Source organism: Panthera onca, chromosome F1, assembly GCF_046562875.1.
Source record: "Panthera onca isolate mPanOnc1 chromosome F1, mPanOnc1 haplotype 2, whole genome shotgun sequence".
Classification (NCBI taxonomy): Eukaryota; Metazoa; Chordata; class Mammalia; order Carnivora; family Felidae; genus Panthera; species Panthera onca.
In genome coordinates, this window is record NC_138355.1 from 13,999,670 (window position 1) to 14,019,596 (window position 19,927).

The 19,927-nt window shown below is 50.5% G+C and overlaps 1 long non-coding RNA gene across 1 annotated transcript in view; it reads left to right on the top strand.

The window, feature by feature from the left end:
- LOC132685991 (uncharacterized) overlaps window positions 1-17,691 on the top strand; it is a 31,945-nt gene extending 14,254 nt beyond the window's left edge. The window contains exons 2-3 of the long non-coding RNA XR_009613378.2: window positions 1,457-1,545; window positions 16,888-17,691. This is a non-coding gene — a long non-coding RNA (uncharacterized LOC132685991). The remainder of the gene's footprint in view (window positions 1-1,456; window positions 1,546-16,887) is intronic.
- The last annotated feature ends 2,236 nt before the right edge of the window (window positions 17,692-19,927 follow it).

Genomic DNA, 19,927 nt, shown 5'->3' on the forward strand with positions numbered 1-19,927 from the left:
TGTGTGTGTGTGTGTGTTTACTTATTCTTCAATGACTGTTTTTTTAATGTTTATTTTTGAGAGAGAGAGAGAGAGAGAGAGAGAGACCGAGTGGAAGAGGGGCAGAGAGAGAGGGAGACAGAGGGTCCGAAGCAGGCTCTGCCCTGACAGCAGAGAGCTCGATGCTGGGCTTGAACTCACGAACCGCAACATCGTAACCTGAGCCGGAGTCAGCCGCTGAACAGGCTGAGCCACCCAGGCGCCCTTCTTCAATGACTGTTTTGTGTCACTCACCGAACGAACGTGAAACTAAATGTTATTTCTCAACTAGGCCCCTGGGCCCCCCAGGTTCTCTCTCTTTCTGCTGTCCCATGCTAGGATGCTTCTTGCTGTCAGGACAGGTTTTCCTCTGCTTGATCGGTAGGTATCTTGAGACCAAATACTGCGTTTTATTATTTGCTTTTCATAGCACGCAGGGCAGTGTGATGAGGCAGGCAGGTAAGTGCCAGTAAATGGTGTTGGTGAGATCATCTCTCTGTGCACCGTGCCAGGCGGCCTCAGGCACAGCTATTTGTTAACCTGCGAGTTAAAGGAAAGGACTGGAGCGAATGAGATGGTAGAAGGGTAAGGGGTGGAGGGAGGCCAGACGCTCTGCAGTTTACATAAAGCATCGTAGTGGAAAACGATCGGGAACCCGGTAGTTAATTTACCACGCGTGCACAGTGTGGCAAATGTCTGAACGTCTCTTGCTACAAAATCTAACTCTGGTCGATCACAAAGCATCAGGAAGACCCAAGATACCTTGAAAGGTAATGGCACCGGGGAACAGCAGAGCTCTTTGAAAGCAAATAACTTGAGGCTAAGTTGATTTCTGTTTGGGCCACACAATAGTGGTCGTGGTAGATGGGGAGCCGCCAGTGTCCTGAGGGGTTGGGAAACCTAGATCTGATCCGCAAGCCTCACTCACTCCCCAGAGGGTGGCGAGCTCAGCATTAATGAAACGCGCGGTCACAGAAAATCAACTGCTTTCGACTGCCTGCCCCAAAATCTTTGACTAGTAATCGCGCTCTCAAGGCCAACGGTGGTAGGGACACCCTGTCGTATTTTGTCTCGTAGGTGATGTTTGGAACGTTGAGCGTGTTCCTCTCTGAGATTCTTTTGTTCCTTCTTAGTTTTTTAAGGAGTCAGAACATACGTCTTCACGCTTCGTTAGGACAGACAGCAACGCGGAGGTAGGTTTAGGAGCTTGGGGGCCTGGGGAATGTAGTGCTTTGAAACACCGTCTTCAGGGCTTGCAAGAGGAAAATCGGCACACCAGTGGGACGGTTGATGTTGGAGCTTCTTGTAGCTCTCGTTATGATGTTGGCTGGCCTTCTCCCCTGCTTTCTCAGAAGCTGTCTCAACATACCCTTTTCGGAGTCGAAACTCCCTGACGCAGGGATTAGTAACCACTTTTTTTTTTTTTTTTTTTTTTTAGTGTCACGGACATGAGTTCTTTGAGAAGGTCACAAAAGCCCCGCTCCGTCTCCCCAGAAAACGGCTGCCTATAATTGCAGGGGGTTCAAGGTAGGGACAACACGCTAAAAACTCTGACTTATTTCACCTTAAAACGTAAATGCCCAGCCGTGCTCTCTCCTCCTTCTTCCTTCTCCCGAACCTCTCCGTTTCCCTGCCTAAAGCAGCGCCTGCATGAAGTGGGGAATAAGGACACAGCCGAGAGTGAGGCGGGCCTCCAGCGGCTCTGCGTCTAGAATATTGTGCTGAAGGGGGCAAGCGGGCAGGTCTGAAAAGGAGCAGGGGCTAGGGTGCGGCCCCTGCCCTCAAGGGACTCCCGGGTGGTGATCAGTTTCAAAACAAATGGTAAAATACCAGGTCGTGGCTCCTTTACGTGGTCAGACGACATCCTGAATCCTCAACGATGCATAATGTTTCTCATACAAGGGAACGAGTGACAAAAGTTCCCAGGCAAAACGGAGCGAAAATGTGTATCTTGGCAGCTTTGTAGAGATTTCTCTGGCAGTTTCCGAGAGGGGGTGCATTTCTGCGGATTCAGTTCCTAGAAGTGGACTCGCCAGGTCAAAGGGCTTGAATATGGAAGTATTTAATAGAGGGACCACAATTACCCTCCGGAAAAGGTCGCATCGGTTTCGTACCTCCTGGGGGGGGGGGGCGGGGGTGGGAGGGGGGGTGGAGCGGATTTGGCACCTGGATCAGATTCTGGGCTGGGTGGGGGGGAGAAGGCTAGGAAGGGAGGAGGGGGACAGCGAATTTTTCTTTCAGCCGTGTGTGCAGCTGTCCAATTTCATTTTTTGAAATTGTTCTCGGAGTTTTGCTTTCTTCAACGTGACTCAGTGTTGACGCTGGTTTGGAGGCGGGAACGTTGTGGCCTGGCCGGGCGAGGATCGCAGGGGTCGGGGCCACCACTGGCCCACAGCCTTCGTGTGCGGTACCCCCACGGGAGCCAGGGGGGTCCCGGGTGTCACCTACGCGCACATTTACAAACCAGGTACCTTCCTCTCAGGTGAACCCAGCTCTGAGCCAGGATGTAAGACAAGGGCCGGCTTCACTTTGGCCCCACTCACACCCTCGGCGGTGGGACTGTGCATTGGCCGTCCACGGCAGTCCTGACCGCGGCTCCCACTCCTGGCTGTTGCCCTGATGGCATCCACGTCAGGGGCCCGTGGTGCTGCTGCTGGAAGGACACAGCCATGCTCAAGGGCTGAGCAGAGGCCTTGGTGTCATCGGCCTCCTCTCCCCTGCCTCCGCCTACTGCCCGCTCCTGCTTCTTGCCCAGTCACCCCTCCTGCGTCCTGGAGACAAAAATAGCCCCATTGAGGGATTTTTGCTGGAACGTGTCCTCCCTCCAGTTAGAGCAGGTTTTGTGTTTAGCTTTGGTTTGGCGGCTTTTCATTCTGGACGCAGTTGTGCTGGCCCCTCAGAGCCTGAGAGCCCCGGGGCCAGGGCCTTGTCGCATTGGCCTAAACCCCGCTGGTGATAAAGCTGTAGGAGTTCATGCTGGCTGCTCTGGCAGAGACACTCTGAAATCCCAGCTGCCTAACCCAGGAGATTTTTATTTCTGACTCACCAAGCAGTCTGATGATTGTGTGCGGGGTGGTAATTTAGGGACCCAGGCTCCTTCTCTCCCTCTCCTTTGCCATTTATTTATTTTTGAGAGAGACAGAGAGAGAGAGAGAGAGAGCACACGAGCAAGAGAGGGGTCAAAGAGAGAGGGAATCGGACCAGAAGATCATGACCTGAGCCGAAATCAAGAGTGGGATGCTTAACCCACTGAGCCACCCAGGCGCCCCCTAGACGGCCTCATTTTGACTTGTAAATGAGCCGCCTCACTTTCGCTCACCTTCTGTTGGCAGGAACATGGGGCCTAGAGGCAGGATTCCCTTGGAAATACATCCTTGGCTGGGTAGCTGTTCCTCAAACACAGCTTTTACACCATGGAAAAGGAGCCCTGGACCGTGGTGGGCAGTGGGCTATGTCTGCCATGGGACTGAGCTGGGAACAAGCTTGCACTCCTGCCCCCTAGGTACCCTTCTGTTCCTGTGGGCAGAAGTCCTTATACTTTATTAAGCAAGAGGCTCAACCCAAAGGTGACCATTATTAATGTTTCAGGTAGGAACGGGTGTGGAGTGAAGAGCTTCACCCTTTCTTTGATCAGATTTACCTCTGTTCCTGCTCCATGTGCTGGGCGCGGACCCCTCCCTAGTCTCTCTCCGCAGCCCATCTCCTTTTTCCCCAAATCTCCAGGCAGAGTCACAGGCAAATTTGCCTGGGAACCATTCAGGACCTCACTCCCCCTTCTCCCTCCAGTTTTTTGGGGTTATTTTTTTGATGATTTTGGCTAGAGGGTGACCAGGGAGAGAAGGACTTCCAATAAAGGCAGTTTCTTCTCTTCCTGCGTTTGCTGAGCTGCGTGGGGTTGGGCGGGTGGCGCTGGGAACTCTGGAGAAGCTCAGGGAATTAACGAAGTCTGACAAAGGAGATCCGGAAGGGGAGGGCCCACCTTCCAGCGGAGCCTGCCTTCCCTCAGTGACGTCAGAAGCGGCTGCTGTTGCCTTGGCAACCTGATCACCCAACGCCAAGGGCACGCAGGCTGATCTCAGGGCTCTTTTCTTGATGAGGCGCTAAAAAGGAACCTCACTGCCCCCCAAATGCAACTTGATCATAGGGAGATACCATCCAATACTCGGGTGCGGTCTGTGGGTGAAGACGGCTCCAGGGAGTGGGTGATACTGGCAGGAATAATCTGAAGGACACGTGGGGGACCGAGAACCCTCTTTTTGCACAAACCCTGCACGTTTTAGAGAAAAGAAGCTGCCGGTCTGCCCTCTGACAGTACTCTTCACCTCCGCCTGTTTCTCATGAAAAGTCTCACGGCATCATGTGGCCCATTACCCCGGAGTCCTGTTGTAGGACTGGAGTGTTCTGGAAATATTGCCGCGGGGGGGCGCCATTAGGTACCAGCATGGCAGAGAAGGGGGAAGAGCCGCTTGGCCACCCGCTTTCAACAAGACACCTTCTTTTTCTTTCCATGCTCGCTTTCTGAGTGGCTGAGAAGTTCAACTATCCCAGTTGCTCACACTCGCGAATGAAGGGAAGGCAGACTTTTGTGGTGGCCACACAGGCGTTTTGTGTCACCGTGGCCAGTGGCTCTGCTTGCTTCCTGCCCGGGTAGGCTTGACTCAAGTAATTAACCTCCCTGCGCTGCAGTATCTTGGCAGAGCGGCATTTTAGAGAATAAACAACCCACGTCAAGCGCTTAGCACGGTGTCTGGCACACAATAGATACTCAAATAAATGACGGCTGCTTCTCCCATTTAGGGTATTTCTTGAAATGTTGCCAGTTTGGGGCTGACACTGGCGCAGGTTAAACCTTTGCACAACAGAAGAAAGAAAGTGCCTCCACTGCAGACAAACGGAAACGAGGTGGTTCCTCCCCCGCCCCCCTCCCTCCCCCCACCAGCCTTTCTGCAGCACAGAGGCTGGTGGCTCCGGCCGGGAGCACAAGCTTCACACTGCGTGCCCCAGCTCTGCCTTAATGCTCCCACGTCTCTTGTTTCTCAGCCATTTTCCTGGAAGGTATCTTGGAAGGGTTAAATCTCCTAGGAACATTAAGAAACATTTCAAAATAGGGGCACCTGGGGGGGCTCAGTTGGTTAAGCGTCCGACTTCGGCTCAGGTCATGATCTCACAGTCTGTGAGTTCGAGCCCTGAGTCGGGCTCTGGGCTGATGGCTCGGAGCCTGGAGCCTGCTTCCGATTCTGTGTCTCCCTCTCTCTCTGCCCCTCCCCCGTTCATGCTCTGTCTCTCTCTGTCTCAAAAATAAATAAACGTTAAAAAAAAAAAAAAAAAAAAAGGAAGACTCTCAAAATAAGTAAGAGGTAGGAGGGGATTGGAGATGTGACCAGCTGTCACCGGAGGACATCAGGTGGGAGTCGAGCGCGGCTGGTCTGCTCTCTGCTCAGTCCCAGTGATGGGTGGTGGTGAGCTGCCCGTGGCATCGGCTGCTCGGTTTTCTTCGTTCCTTCTTGTTACTGTTGTTGTTATTATCATTCAAGTTGGCCTGTGGGAAGCTGGCCCTGGGAGCTGTAGCCTTTTTGCAGGTGCGGCAGGATTTCCGAGAGTTTCATGTTGGCTTCCGAAGTCCCTGCCCAGGGCCACTGTGTTTTCCACTGCGGTGCAGTTGTGGTGGGCATCTGGCCAGTCACTGACTACGTATTTGCAGGGCTGCTGTTATACATCACAGCCTGGGGTGAGGCCTGGGTATTACACACTGGACGTAGCCCTGGTTCTCAGGGGGCTCAGATTCTAGTGGGGAACAGAAAGACACCAAGGGGTCATCTGGTCCTGTATATTGACATATTTGGTGATCTCAAGTGTTGGACATTAAAAAAAATTTTTTTTAATGTTTATTTTTGAGGGAGAGAAGCAGAGCGAGAGCGGGGGAGGGACAGAGAGAGAGAGGGGGGCGCGCAGAACCCGGAGCGGGCTCCAGGCTCTGAGCTGTCGGCACACAGCCCTATGTGGGGCTCGAACCCACGACCGCGAGCGATCATGACCTGAGCCGAAGTGGGACCCTCAACCGACTGAGCCACCCAGGTGCCCCACAAGTGCTGGACATTTTATTGGAGAGGTTATGGAAGCTCTGGAGGATGCTGACTTTTCTCCGGAGAGGATTTATTTTTGCTCTGGCTGGCTGTTATCCTGGCGGCATGTTGCCTTAATCATGTTTGGATTGAGGTGATTCAGAACTGTGTTTCAGTTTCACTACTTCTAGGGTGTGTTGGCAGAATAAAGCCCCCCTCCCAAGACGTCTGCATCCTAATGCTGGGAATCCACGAATCTGTTAGTTTCCATGGCAAAGGGGAAAGAAAGGGACAGATGGAGTTGGCGTTGCTAATCAGCTGACCTTAAAATAGATTATCCTGGATTTTCTGGGTGGTCCCAGCAGAATCACAAGGGCCCTTAACAGTGGAAAAGGGAGGCAGGAGAACAGAGTGATGCTCAACGAGAGGGACTCGACCTGCGGTTGCTGGTGTCGAAAGTGGGGAAAGGGCCCCATGTCAAGGAATGTGAGCAGCTTCTGGAAACTGGCAAAAGCGAGGGCACAGCTCCTCCCCGAAGGCCTCCAGCGGGAATCCAGCCCTACCAGGCACCTTGATGGGAGCCCAGTGGGACCCCTGCCAGTCTTCTGACCTCCAGGACCCTGAGACCGTAACTTGGGTTGTTTAAAGCCATTACACTGGTGATAATTAGTTGCCACAGGAAGCGAATGCAAGGAGTCCCAGCTACAACGTTGAGCGCTTCCCACAGCATCCTCTCGGTGGGTCCCCAACTCCACATTGTGTCTCCAGAGTGCTGTGAGGCTGCTGAAACGTGTTTGCCTTGTATCTCAGCCTCTTGCCCAGCGGCTTCTGCTTGCGGCTCACAAGTCAGCAACTGCCTGGAGACCTAGAGGGGTCCAGAATTCAGAGTCCCTTCCCTGCACTTTTCTCGCAAGGGTGGGCTCCCTCAGGCTTGCGCTGCTTCGGTCGCCCTGACCTCAGATTTACGTCCCTCAGGCCACTAATACTGATCAGCTCCTCAGCCTTTGGCCCCGTGGTTCCGGGTCAGCAGATACGCCAGGCAATAAACAATGGGTAGCTGTGGGGTTGACACTATCGTCAAACGAGTTTAAGCCACCTGGGTGCTGGTCCCAGCTCAGCCTTAAAGAGCCTTGGGCGTATCATTGCCCTTCTCCGGGACTCGTTTCTTTCCTGTGCAGAATGAGGTTTTCAGATGACGTCGTCTTCTGCTTCTTTGCACCTGCAATTCTGGAGCCCCCCCCACTCCCCCACCGCCCACCGTGTGCCGGTTGGTTTGGCAGGGGTCACAGAGGTGGGATCCTTGCCCGAAGGTGCTTCCAATGTTTATCATCATGGTGGAATAAGGTCTACTTATGTAGACAGCCACCTTAAGCCACGATGCTTTCTCGTCAGCACAATTTGGTTAATTAATCCGTGAGTAATCAGAAAAGTTAATTGGATGTGTAGAACTTGGGGAACTAACACCATGAGGGATTGAGGATCTCAGTGGAGCTGGAAGCCATCTAACCTTGGTTATTTGCATGAGCTGTGATTTAGACCCGACAATTGAGGGTTTTTGGTTTTTTTTTTTTTTTTGGTAAGCAGTTAAATGGATGGCACTTGTGTTCAGATTAAATAGGATGGAATTGGGTGGTATTTTGCAGGCTCTGCAACTCAATTTGTTTTCTGGGAAGGGAATCAAGAAAAAAGTAATAAAAACCCACGGTTATATAAGCATTAGACCAAAGCTGGGACTCCTCCCAGGGGGTCTGACTTTTCTTCCTCTCTGCCTCCCTAGTCCCTAGTGTGGCGCCTTGTGCATAGTCGAAGATTAGCTCCCTGACAGCAGACTAGCCCACAACGGACTAAAAACCAACTGGCCGAACGAATAAATAAATGATTTCTCCATACAGCATGCAGGAAATGTTCAATCGACCACCCGGTCCAGGCCCCGTGGAAGGTTCCGGGACTAGAATGAAAAACTCCCCCTGCCCCGGGAGAGCTCCCAGCCCATTTGGGGTGCTGACCCCCCGACCGGCAATGGCATACAATCTGATGCAGTAGCAGGTTAGTGGAAAGAGTGGGAAGGGCTGGGAGACCCCAGAGGGAGAGACAGAGTGAAGGAGCAGAGGGAGTTTGGGAAGATTTCACAGGGCAAGTGGCATTTTGGGCTGCGTCTTCGAGGACGAAGGGATGTTTGTCAGGCGGAAGATTGGGGAAGCCGCATTCCGCAAGGGGTGGTGGGTGTGAGGGATGGAGAGCTGCTTTCGGGTGACATGCGGCTTCATGTGGGACGGAGCGGATCGTGGGACGGGGTGGTTGGCTTGGAGTGAGGGTGGGAAAAGTCTAGGATGCCGATTGAGGGGACCTTGACCTTATTTGGACCCAACGGCGAGTCTCCGAAGGATTTCCAGTGTGTGAATGGCATGGTGAAGGGATTCTTGTAAGCGGATGGTGGGTGGGCTGGCGGAGAGTGGGAGTAGGTGAGGGGAGGGCAGGGGGGAAGGAAGCCAGAGAGTGGGGGTGAAAGGGCGGAAGTTCTGGTCAAGTTAGTGACCTTCGCTGAGCATCCTCAACTTTCCCATCAAATAATTTCCCAACAAATAATTTCCCAACCAATATTTCCAACAACAAATATTCCCAAAGATTTCCAAAAATATTTCCAAATATTTTCCAAAAAATTTCCAAATATTTCCCAACAAAGAATTTCCACCTCGTGGCTTGTGTTGAGGCTTGGCGAGAAATTGCATGCAAAAACTTTTGTCTAGATGGCCCGGCACAGAGTAGTAAGCACTTAGTAAATTATTGGTTGGTTATGGTTTACCTGGGGGAGAGAGAGATGACAGGAGCCCTGGCTCAGGCAGCAGCCGGCGGATGAGGAGGAGGAGGGAGAAGTCAGAGACCCGGGGGAGGTAGACCAGAATGCTGAGTCGTGGTGCCTTGCCCTCGAGCTGAAAGGCAGTTTTATGCTGAGGCTTGCTTCAGCAGAGTCCCGGCCTCATTATAAACTTTAGATGAGGCCCCAGGGAGCTTGACCTTGGGCTATCCTGGACTCCGGCAAGCCTGCAAAACGAAGTTAGTTGCCCGCGAGGGAAGCACTTCTCTGGATGAAGGCGGATGCACGGGAACATCTATTTTGTGGCTCCCGTCCCCGCGGGCTGCGTGGCGATCGCCCTGTGTGCCTGAGCAGGACAGCCACGTGGGCCCTCAGTGGGGCAGCAGACGCAGTCATCCCAGGAGGCTGGGCTGTGGAGCCCCCCCCACCGTGGGTATACTCCCGGGGAGATATTGAGGGTGCCCTGAAGGACCCCTGCCCGCTCTCTTCCTCTTGGTTTGAAGCCCCACCATTAGGAACCGATTTGTTGGGATTTAGAGGCTTTTTGTCTCCTATTGAATGCAAATACCCCAGGGAAAAGTAGTATCATTAAGGGAAGGGATAACAACTGTAACAGAAATGAATAATAATAAGGGTAACAACTCAGGGAACTGTTTTGTGCCATAGATACCTTTTACTCATTGCCTTATTTCATTGTTCTGGCGGTCCTAGCAGGTGAATATTTGTATCTCTGGGCACATGGGAGCTCGGGGAAGTTCAGAAGGTCGAGGAAAAAACACAGCATACATCTTTGCGAGCCCTGCGACAGAGCGGGAACAGTGCGAGGGACAGAGGGGCAGGTGTTGGGTGTGGGATGTGGTGGGCATCCTTGCAGGAGAGAGAGAAGGAGGAGGTGAAAAGGGGAGAGGAGAGGTGCGGTCGTGGCCAGGACTGGCCCTGTTTACCTCATAATCACTGACCTGGTAGATTTGCTTTTTGTCCCTGACTCTCCTCGTTCGGAGGCTCAGAGATAATCATGGAACTCCCAAGACAGGTTGGGGTAGAGTTAAGGACTCCACATAGGACCGCCTACGAGATTTAGTTTTATCCAGGTTTATCCAGCCATGGTTAGACAGAGCCACCCAGACCCCTCCTGACCAGGCCTGGGGACTAACAGTCTTTGCGTCCCCCGTGCAAGGCACAGAGTATGACAAACAGTAGGCGCTCAGTAGATGCTCCCTGCAGGAATGCTACCCAGGGTGTCCCCAGGCTTGCTCTCCTTAGAGCCCTGCCGACCCCTCTGGATGCTCTCCCTGTTTCCAATGGCAAAGGAATTACAGGGCTCTCTGCTTGTGAATTCAGGAGGGACCAGAGGAAGATCAAATACAATGGAGTTTCATTGTTCATTAATGGCTCCTTATGCAGCTCATCTGGACCATTTAAAATTTGAATCCTATATTCTAAATTTCCCATCAGGCCGCGGGCTGGAAGGATGGAGGTGGAAAAGGAATCTGGCTTGCTCTTGAAGGTCCTGGTGACACAAGTCCTAGACACGGGGTCCGAGTGGCTTGATGGTCTCCCGGACCAGTGTGATCCAATGAGTACTAAGCGTAAAATCAAAGGTCACAGTGGCAGCTCCAAAATGGAACGGGAGAAAGCACCAGAAGTGAGCAGATCCTGGTTTTGCCACTAGCTGTATGACCTTGGACGTCATCATGTTCTTTCTTTGGGCCTCCTATTTGCTCATCTGTAAAACTGGGACATTGGGTTGGATGAGTGGTTTTCAAGGTGCCATCGAGAAGTAGGAAGAGTTCTGAGGTCCTCTGGGGTGGGTCTGCTTGGATCTGTTTACCATACTAAGGACTCCACATGGGACCGCCTACGAGATTTAGTTTTATCCAGGTTTATCCAGCCATGGTTAGACAGGGCCACCCAGACCCTATCAACCGACAGAAGAGGGCTAGTGCCCAACGCTTCAAGGGGCCCATTCGACACGAGTCTCTGTACTTGTAAAAGCTCTTTGCAAAAGGAATAATCCCTAACTGGATACCAAAAAATTTGAGCTACAGATCACTAGATACAGAGTACCATTGGAAGGACACCACAAAGTTGAAGTATCCCCAGACTCTTCCTGCTTTTCAAGCTGTGCTGCCTTGGGGTTAAGACTTGTGGCTCTGGGGAACTCCCAGTAAAATGCAAATATTTATGTGGCTTTCCTCCCAGAATTACTAGCACCAGGGACGGCCTCTGTGGCACAAATTCGTAGACATCTTTAGTCTTAAACTTTCACTCCTCCATCCCACCACTTCCAACATTACCTCTTCCCTTGTAAAATTTCCATATGAAAGCCTGGCTGCTGACACTTGAAAAACGTTTATCCATTTGTCCCTGTCTCCGTGAAGTCAGGGCAAATTTCGGAAGAGGTTTTGCTTTCAGGAATATCAAAGAAGGAGACGGGGTGTTACGTCGGAGACAGCCCAGCCTTCTTGCAACATTCGCCAGGGCGGCCTGGAGGTGAGGTCAGGCTTAGGTAAACTTGAACCTTTTTCGTTCTTACTCCAGCAAGCCCAGTTACTTAAGTATGCATTGGGCGACGTGAGAAGCTGGAGAATGTTTGGTATGATGTATGGAATAAGAAAGAAGTTGCTTCTAGTAAATGATCTGATGTGGGATGATTGCCCACTTCCATTCCAGTTTCCAGGGACCTGATCCATACGCCTTGTATGTTTCAGGTGAAGCCTGGGGTAGCCCCTGGGGGCAGGGAGACACTTGGCTGAGGTTCCGAGTTTGACACTCGATTGCTGGCTTTGCTGGAGTGAGACTTCTAAAGGCTATGAAAAGAAGTTGAAGTTTGGGTATGTTATGAACAACACATGGCCCCAGCTTTAAGTTCAAGGCCTATTATTTGGGGCCATGCTCTTGCAAAGATGCTTTGAAGTAAGACAAATATTTAAGGCAAGCTACAGATACGTTTGGGGGACGTGTTGGAATTTTTGTAGGTTTTCACCTTCAGGTTTCTTAACAGACAGTAGTTTGAAGTGAAGTATATTCACATGGTTAAAGACTGGGAGAAAATTGACCAAGTGCAGTGGTTTGTTTCGAGATATAGAAATCACGGGTGAGCTTGTGTTCTTTATCTGCTAAGCTTTATATCATATGGGTATATTCTTCTGTAATGAAAAACAAGTATTGTAAACCTTTTTGCAGGTATATAACGTGCCTAGAATGCCAGTGACTGTATTTGCAATCTTTACTCCAACTCTTGGACCTGTTACATTCTGGCTTCTCTTCTTACTGCATTGAAACGGACTCACCCATGCTCTGCAAAACAAAGAGTACTTTTTAGTCTCCGCAGTCTTTGACTGTGTGGACTGCTTTCTTCCTGAACTTCTCTTTCTCTTTGGCATCCAAGGTCATCACTATTTGCTGGGCCTTCCCCGCCTTATCTTTTTTCGTGGGAGCCTCTTCACTCACCCCCTTAAACGTGTTTCTCTCCTCGCTCCGTACCCACGTAGTGAGCGAACTCACCAAGAGCCAGCTTCGGCTTCCACGGGTGAGCACCGATTTCCCCTCTGATGTTCCAGTCCCACTGAGCGCTCTGTGGGACAGCTCCACAAGCTGTACACATACGTTGGAAGTTCATTATTTTAAATCCCTGGCCAAACATGCACCTGCTCTGGTGTTTCTTATCTCCTTACCTGGCATATAGCAGCCTCTTTATGATCCTTTCCAGGCTGGCTCCTTCACTAACTTGTACTTCCTTCCTTTCCCAGTCACAGTCCTTTCCCACTCCCAGGCCCAGTCACAACCTCCTGGGGCTTCCGTCTGTCTAAACTCTCCCGGACCCACCACCACATCTCCATCCTCATGGACGGCCTTGGATTAGTTCTCCATTGCTTCTCGCTGGGTTACTATAAACATTCTTCCTGCCGTCGGTGGCGTCTGTCCTCCAGGGCATCTTCATACTGCTGATTGAGTCACCTTTCTCAGAGTTCGTTTCCAAGCTGACCATGTCACTGTGCCTAAAAACCCGCTAGTGGATTTCGCAGTATGTGCGCCTTGATAAGGCCTTTCAAGGTCTGACTTTTGCTTGTCTCTGCAGCCTCTCATCTCGTCACTTGGTCCCATACATCCTTTGCTCCAATGATACTACCCAGCCAAGACCCCAGCTTCCAGTGTTTTTTTTTTTTTTTTTTGCCTCTTTTTGTCCTAACTTGCTGTCCTGTGTTTGAGCTTTCCCAGATCTTCTTGAGGTCACCATGTTTAAGATCCTCAATTTTAACAACAGGAAACTTGTGCCATTTATATTTAATGAAACTTTCATTTCCTTCAGGAAAATGCCCACGTTAATCACATAAATGAATGAGAACACACACACAAGAATGAATGGGAAAATATGTTTTATGTTATAAAAACACGATTTATACTCAACTTTCTGACCACAATCGTAGAGTAAGGCAAAGCGCATAGCTCTAAAGAAAGGAAAGAATTTTACTCATCCATGTTAATATTGAAAAATTCAGTAGCTTGAGAATATTTTGCTCTTTATAAAGTCAGCAGTAACCATTCTTATGCTTTCTATGGATGGGGTGATGATGCATCTAATCGGTCAGCACATGAGTGTAACAGAAGTACTGTCCAAGTTGTGGGTCAGATATGACTAATTAAGGAAGACATCAGCAGGATGATTTTCTTGTGGCCTGGCCCACTTTTCTTCAGATGTATGTTCATAGGCAAGGCTTGATTAAGAATTAGACTTATGTTTTTTCATTAATCAGAATTTTTTTTCCTTAAGCTCAATCACTGAAGACAGACAAATCGTTTAAATATTCTAACACGGCCTCATGCATCATCATTAGAATTAATGTAATGACGTATTACTGGAAACATAACAAATAGCTATCATCCTGCCCTCATAGTTGAGGGGATAGGTGGATTTGGAAAATCTAAAATGTCTCTGACTTGGTTTGTAAATAATTTTGACACATAACATCATGCTTTTGAGGGGTTACACTGTGAGAACTAATTTTGGCCCAAACAAAATTAAGGTGAACACTCCATTGTCTCCGTGGATCTCATAAATGGGGGAAAAGAACGTTATTAAAGATTCAATATAGTTTTCTCCTCCTGGTCTCTCAGCGGCGATGGTCGTTCAGATTCACTGGAAAGAGTAGTCCCGTGCTGAAATAAAAGTATTGTGTGAATGCGTGGATGAAACCCAGTTACCGTTCTGGGTCTACTGCTAGGATTAATTTTACATTATTTTGTGCTGGTCAGCGAATTCCTTAACTTCTTCGAGCCCCAGTTTCCTCACCTGTAAAAGGAAAAAAAACCCACTAGCAGTCATATTGCTGTTATAGCCCCCTGGAGGTGGGGCTGAGGTCACATCCCGGAAGCACCTGGCCCAGTGCCCAGCACATGGCAGGCCCCCTCTCGGTCCAACTCCCACCAACGAAGACATGCAAATGTGTGCACAAAACACACGGGCTCAGACACAGAGGGAAAATGTGGCTTTCATACAGACAGGAAAATTGTCCATATAGACAAATCATAGAGAAAGGAAGCCATGCTGAGGAAAAAGAATGGCTCTGGCGGGCAGGTGGAGTCGTTCATAGAAACCACTCAAAGCAAGCGAGACTCCTCATTTTTGGTGATCATTAGCATGTTTCTTTTGTATGCCTGTTGGTTGCCGGCCAGTAGGGACATCTTATAAGTGTTTGGATTCAAATGTATAATTCTGGCTCTTCTAATTACTCATTCCCACCTGGCCTAGCAGTGTTTGCAGAGAGAGAGAGCGGGTAAGAATATTTTGTGAACTCGTCTCTCAGAAGGATGACCCCAGAGCTATAATTTGAAGCATTTTTACTGCATGGCGGATGATGCAAGGTTATTTCTTTTTGAAGGGGAAAGGGGGTGGGTGGAGAGCAGACTGAGGCTGAGGGGATCAGGGCCAGGAAAGAGTGAAGATAAAATTAGTACAAATATCTGGCACCATTTTCCAAATTAAGCCATAACATTTAGACTCTCACATACTCAGATTTCCTCTGAAATCTCAGGTTGCTTTCCTGTTATTGCAGAAGGAAGGTCCCTAAGGTTCCCCAGGGCTGGCTCTGCCTAGAATTAGCTGACAAGGGGGATCAATGAGAGCCAGCTTGAGGCTTCTCACGGACAGCTCTGAGCAATGGTGGGGGCCCAGAGCCAAATTAGGGTGCGGGCAGGGCCTGGGGCTGATCACACCGAGAGTGCCCTCGGATGCTCTTTTCCGGAGCGCACTTGGACTGGGGAGACAGTGGCGTCTGAGCATCGATGTGCAAACCCCAGCTCTGATTGGGTGAACGGTGTCATGCAAATCACATCACCTTTCTGTTTCTCACGTTCCCCATCTGCAGTGAGGCGGGCCCGTGCTTAGCAGCCGGCATTGTTTTGAGGCCCAAAGGACATCATTTACGTGAAGATACTTGGAAAATTAGCGCAGTACGAGAGGCAAAACACTTCAGGCTAAAATTGACATTCTGGGCTGCTTGAAGGATAAGGGGGGTTGGAAATCTCACCAAAGGAACAACAGGGACAAGTGCAGGGGTGAGGCAAGCAGAGGTGACACCGGCTGTGGCTAAGAACTCAGAACTGGGGTCGCATGCTGATGCTGCTTATCTATCTGTCTATCAATCATCTATCTATCTGTCCATCTATTATCTATCAATCATCTATTATCTATCTATCTATCTATCTATCTATCTATCTATCTATCTATTATCTATCATCTACCTATCATCTATCTATCTATCTATCTATCTTGTATCTCTCTATTATCTATCTATCTATCTGTCTGTCCATCATCTATTTATCTATCAGTCATCTATTTATCTATCATCTATGTATGTATGTATGTATCTATCCATCTATTTATCACCTCCTTTTGTCTCAGTTTCCTCCTCTGTAAAATGGGAATTATAAAATATGTATCACCTGGGTTGTTTTGAAGGTGAAACAAACAAAAAATGCACGCAGCGTGCCTGCCACACTGTCATTCCCTAGAGGACACTGGCAGCAGATGAACGGGCCTGGAAACTCTATCAGCTTTGTGCTGCGGGATGGCTACATGTATATGAGACGCGCGTCCTTTTTCCCCGTAAGATCTTTCCTCAGTTCTTCACGCCCTAAATGGTGGCGGGAGGTTGGGGGAAACCATGGAAACTGACGGTTTCCTGACTTGTCATATTGTAGGTGTTGTCTCGCCGATAGTACAGAAGTCCCGTGGATGTTAACCCCTTCAGAAGGCGGTTGACGGTATTGATTGTGTAATTTTTTTCAGGGTGGCCTTCTCTGTGAGGTGGTCCGAAAACATTGCTATTCATTTACTCATCCCTTTGTTCAGCCAACCAACTATCACTGAGCACCTAGTATGTGCAGGATGATGAGCTGGGCTGGGAGGTGAGGATATACTGGAGAGCGGGACAAATAAATTTCCTGCCCTAAAGGAGCCTGTGCTCTAGTGGGTAAGACAAAGCAATTATGTACTTAGTCTATCACGTGTAGTGACAAGTGTTGGGAGGAAAAAGAAAGTATTAGAAGGTGACAGCGATGTCTTTGGAGGACTCAGGGTGAAGACAGTGGCCACTATTCCCTGTTCTGACCCCCGGAGTTGCCCCTGACTGCCCTCCGTGGCTGTATTCCATCATCCAGGGAACTGCTTGGAGACATAAGAGGACAGAATGACCACATATCTACTCTGTCTTTAAGGGGGGGGACGGTGAGGTTGGGCAGTTATGATCCTGGCATAGCCAGAATAAGGCAGAGGTGACAATCTCCTCCTGCCTGTATCCCTGACCCCTGCTCTGGCCCATTGCTGTGTGTGTGTGTGTGTGTGTGTGTGTGTGTGTGTGAACATTGGAATGGGGCTGGGGTGGGTTACAGAGACGATGGGTAAACATACATAAGGTCTGGCTCAGAACACTTGAAATGCAGACCTCGTTTGGCAGGACTTTCTGTGACTCGGGCATATTATCTTTACAGCTCACGGTTTCCCGGGACATTTGTGCAGATGAAATTGATCAGCGGCAGGAGGAAGATAGCTGTTGCCTAGGCAACCAGCCGATGACTCATCCTGGCTTTGAAGCAGCAAAAGCCATGAGCCTGCAGTAATTTTCCAGATGCTTAACCTGTCCTCCTCCTTCTCTGTCTTTCTTTGTTTTCCTCTCTCCATCCTTCATTTCTTTCTGCACCCTCACTTCCCCGGGTCCTCCTTAAACTTGACACTGAGTGCTGCAAGATCTCTGCAGGGGGTGGGTATAGGGGGTGGTCCTGAGCTCCCCAGAGCAGTTATGTGGACCTCATCCCACCAGTAATAGGTGGCTTTCCCTGCTGCTGCTCCTTATGTCTCCTAACCGGGAAATGGCCAGGCTGTCACCGTCGGTGCTGCAGAGCCCCCAAGATGCTGCTTGTTGCCCTTGATCAGAGAACCTCAAGTGAACCCGGCACTTTTTCTTTGAATCTAAACTAAACGGAGCACACCCCTCTATCTCAGAGATCTGCAGTGTTCCTTTGAGGACAGACAGTTATCCTGTGGGCCTCCCAAGCCAAGTTGCGCCAGTGACGTTTACAGGCGACAGAGGCCACCGTTGGCAGCTCTCTGGATGCTGGGTTTTCCCATCCTCCTTCGCTGACGTTTCCCACTCCTCATCTTGTGTCTGATGTTCCAGGCCCTTCTTAATTAGCCATCGCAATCGTCTCTACAACGCGGAGTATAGAAGCTTGAACCGTTCCCCTTCCAAAAGCATTTTCATTTTAACAAGGTTTTCAGAAGCAAAATATTTTAAAACTCAGGGGAACCAAATTGTTAGCCTTTTGGATAAAGATGTAGGTGGTGGTGGGGTGTTGGGTAGTGAGCTACGCCTGGAAGAGGGTCTTCCTCTCCACGTCGTACGTGCATCACCCATGGTGCTGCTGAGGCTGGCACAAAACATTTTATGTTGGTTACAAGTTGGTCCCCCAGTTCCGTATCCCACCCCTACCCGTACATATGTACTGTGTCCATGCACGTCACGTACACACACACACACACACACACACACACACACTGCCTTGAGCAGCAGCAGCAGCTAATGGGGAGACAACAACAAATCCCCAGCGATGAACGCAGAGCCACCAGGGGCACAGACATACGCTCATTCTCCTCCTCCTGCGGTGGAGAACGCCGTCCTCTGGTCTCAAGCACACGCTGGGCAAGGATGCCTTGGCCACCCTCATGACCTGAGGAAATGGCACTGGCTCTGGGAACATTTCAATTCCGCGAAGCATGGGACTCGAGATGGATGAGACTTGAGCCGTGTGCACCCTGGCCATCCATCCAGTGCGGGCATTGCCGCTAAAGTGTCCCCCCGTGGCAACCGTGCTGCTGAACTTGAACCCGCAGGGATGGGGGCCGCTTGGCTCACAGGGCAGCCCAGTACATTTTTGAACAGATGGGATTGTTCACCTCTTTATAGATTTATGGAGCAATTCTTTCATTTGGTAAAGACCGATGGAATGCCCTTGGTGTGAGGTGCAGGGGTGAGCAAAACGGTCCTGCCAGCGTGGGGCTCAGGGTCTCCGGGCTGGCAGAATCAAGGGCACAACCCGACAGCACCGTGGTTGCCAGCGGGGGAGACGGCGACCAGGAGAAGTTCAGGGAACTCTGGGGCCATAAGTGGGGGGGGGGAGGGGGCCTCTGGGCCCCTGCAGGCGGGGGAGGGGTGCGGGGCCAGGGGGGATGGTCTGGGGCGGCTTCCTCGGGAAAGCGAGGCAGGGCCAAACAGTCCAGACCACCGGGCAGGGTGCGGCAGCCAGGGGGAGGGGGGATAGATTGTGTGGGAAAGTGCCTGTAGGTGAGCAGGTTTGAAAAAGGACCGGGGAGGTTGGGGGGTGGGGGGGGAGGACACTGTGTCTTGAGAATGGAGGGAGAGTGGGGTGTGAGAGACAGCAGGTGGAGGGGGGCGGGGGGGGCGGTTCCAGGACACCATAGCCAGAGGCACAGGTGGGGAGCAGTGATGGTTCTCCTCCTCCCCTTCCCCCTTCCTCTGCCCCTCCTCTTTCCCTCTCCACTTCCCTGCCCTCCTTCTCTTTTTCTTTTCTTTTCTTTTTTTTTTTGGGGGGGGTGGGGGGATCGGTCTCTAATTTCATCTTTCTCAGAAACTCCATCTGCTGAGGAGCAAGAATTTCAGCTTCAAAACTTAGCGTGAAATAAAAATAGAAATAGTCCTTTTTGAGTAAACATGCTTAGATTTGGCTACGCTTACCGGGCAACTTTTCAGGCTGGCTCCTGAGCATGGGGCTGGGCTTTGGCTTGCTTGGTACTTGTAGCAACAGTGACAAAAGCGACCTTGGAGCCCTGAAGTGACCTGGACTGTTCTCCGCCTCTTTTGGTCTTCGCAGTAGCGCTCCTTGTCTCTCTGGCCACCTAGCGCCCTGCTGACGTTGGTGGCTGTGGCTGGCAGTCTGTGCACCTTGTGGCTGGGCCTCCCTCCCTCCCCCTCCCCTCCTCCCCCCTCCCCACTCCCCCCCTTCCCCCCTTCCTCTATCCTTCCCTCCAATTGGTCGGGGCCCAGCAATTATCCCCTGGATGATTCGGCCTGACCCCAGGTCTTGCTGTGTTTCTGTTTTGTTTTCCAAATGGCCTTTGCAGGGGGAACCGGCTCTGTCCTGTGGAGAACCTGGTGGTGTGGACAGTCAGTCTTGATTCCCAGTTAAGCCAAAAAAGAGGATAAAGGAATTCAGAAAATTCTCCCTTGCATGGCTATTGGTTTGCTGCAGAACTCCATTTTGAAATTAAAACTCTGGATATGAACTCCCTTCCTTCCCTCGGCGTTCTTCCTTTTCAGGCCAAATTTCTCCCCAGTGGATAGATGCTTTGCGATCTAGGGAGACGTTGACTTCTTGGGGAAGGCAGAAGGTAAAAAGTGTGTGGGGGTGTGCGTATGTTTCAAAATAGGATTCCTGTTAGTACACTATTTTAAGGATTCTTGGGTTCTTTTTCCTAAGATCATTAAGGAATCACTGACGCATTTTTAGCAAGGGA